At 37.4% G+C, this 2,090-nt stretch overlaps 1 protein-coding gene across 1 annotated transcript in view; it reads right to left on the bottom strand.

The window, feature by feature from the left end:
• LOC110164635 (ecto-ADP-ribosyltransferase 4-like) overlaps window positions 1-559 on the bottom strand; it is a 21,145-nt gene extending 20,586 nt beyond the window's left edge. The window contains exon 1 of the mRNA XM_055156391.1: window positions 544-559. The gene's annotated coding sequence lies outside the window, so the exon portion shown is untranslated. The remainder of the gene's footprint in view (window positions 1-543) is intronic.
• Between the last annotated feature and the right edge of the window lie 1,531 nt (window positions 560-2,090).

Here is a 2,090-nt window from a genome sequence, read left to right as displayed (position 1 = left end):
TTGTTGTTTTGGTTCAGTCAGAAAGCAAAATGAGTCTCACACGAGTCTCTCATTTATGTTGCCAGTTTCAAAACTGAAATCCAGTTTGTTTTAAACCTAAAATGCGTCTCTCTGATCTGAACGATCACTACCTAAACCCCAGCACTGCAGCCTCTGCAGCTCAGTGTATGTGTCCATATACTGACAATGAGGAGAACTTGTATGTGTCCTCAATCTGCAGATTAAAGCCCAGGTTCAGTTGTGTTCAGTTCAAACTGTAAGACTGCAGGCAACATACAGTTTCTTTAAATAAAAGTATAGAACGGAGGATTTGGGTTGGTGATTGTTTGGACTCTTAGATAATTTTAGAAAGAAATAAAATATTATCCTTAAACCAAGACTTATTTCACAATAATCTGAATAAAAATCCTTACCGCTGGAAAAGAAGTCATCACCAGACAAAGCATCAAAGCCAGCACTGTGGTCTCCATGTCTGTGAACTAAAGCACAAAGAAGAATGTAAAACAACATATCTGGGTTATAGAGTAAACTTGCTGCTGTTACCTCAGGTCGAGTCTGATCTCTGTCTGCAGGTCAGTGCAGCTCCGCTCTTAAATAGTTGAACTGTTCCTGTTTTCAGCATTTCCTTATTTGTTGAACAGGAACAAAGAATGACATCATTGTTTTCAGAGCATCAGTGTTTAATCACACCAGCCTTATTTACAATGTCCACATCACAAACATCAGCCTTACATTTTAAGAGCTTATTTATATGGAGCTCAACATTGTAAAATTGTAACATTGTAAAATCTTTCTCCACGGACATTTTCAAAAAGAACACAATGAACACAACACAAATAGCAAATGAAAGTACAGACACTTCTGGTGTAACTAACGGGCCTGTCCCACGGGCAAGAGGCCTTGGGGGAGACCCAGGACACACCGGAGGAACTCTGGCTGTTTCATAATTCCCAGGATCCTTGGCTTTTGAACCACGTCGGAGAGATCCACGTCATCAACGTCATCATAAGTGATGTTCTAATTCCCCCCAGAGCCCTCATGCCCTTCACTCTAGACTTCTCTGTTTGGCTCATTTACCCAGCATGTATCTGTGGATCCTTGGCTGCTGCAGAGAACTTGAACTTGTCCACAATGCACTGGGCTTGCATCTCCATAAATCTGACTCTCTTTGGCCTGGACTTCGGCCTTATAATCTTCCACAGTATCTATTTCACTTAACCTTTATAATTCCGTAAGTCTTCTTAAGTCTTCACAACACGATTCAGGTCACATTTGACCCAGACCAAGAATTCCCTCATACTAAGTGTCTCAACCAAATTCTGAGCGACAGATCTGTTTAGAATGTCTAAATAGACTATTCCACGTTAATAAATATATGTAATATATAAATATAATGTTTCAGACAGCAGAAAGAGCTTTTTTTAAGTTTTAGGAGAAAAATTTAATGATAAATGAATTATGAATGATAAAGTCAAATTAATGTGACAAAAATGAGCAGATAAAAAAGGATTTGGGTTTACCTTTGTGTAATGTGTGGATGGGCTCAAATTGGCATTAGTATATTTAAGTTTTAATAAAATATTGATTATCTATTAAGTGAATACTCTTTGGTTGTGCTTATACTTCTGCATGTTATTACTTTGGCGGGGTCAGGGTCACGAATTTTTGCGTTTATCAGTTACAACATTCATTGCTGCAGTTGCAGCACTTTTCTTTGGAATCACTTAAGAAACTGTAAATACTGCAAATGTCACAGCACTTGTAAGATAAAAGCCTACTACAATTTACAAAAAATACATGAAATTTCAAGATTAGTGAGTGTGATTTTGTACTTGTGAAAAAACAACATAACGTTTCTAACACCTTCTACATTAAACAGGAACAAAGAGTGACATGAGTGTCACCAGGTCATCAGTGTTTAACTCATCCTTTGTGTTCACTTATGAGATGAACCCACACTAAAGTGTTTAGGAGGATAGGTAGTGAATTCTCAAAAACATTCATGAATACTGTAGGTGTGAGCTATGATATCTTGTATGTGATTCTTAGGTATATTCACTGAAATAAAAGTTTGTTTTAGTTGCAGTGTT

Source organism: Boleophthalmus pectinirostris, unplaced genomic scaffold (genome assembly GCF_026225935.1).
Source record: "Boleophthalmus pectinirostris isolate CB_2022bp ecotype Guang Dong unplaced genomic scaffold, ASM2622593v1 HiC_scaffold_20, whole genome shotgun sequence".
In the NCBI taxonomy this organism is placed as follows: domain Eukaryota; kingdom Metazoa; phylum Chordata; class Actinopteri; order Gobiiformes; family Gobiidae; genus Boleophthalmus; species Boleophthalmus pectinirostris.
Note: the sequence above shows the minus strand (reverse complement) of the source record. Positions and strands in the feature narration are given on the sequence as shown.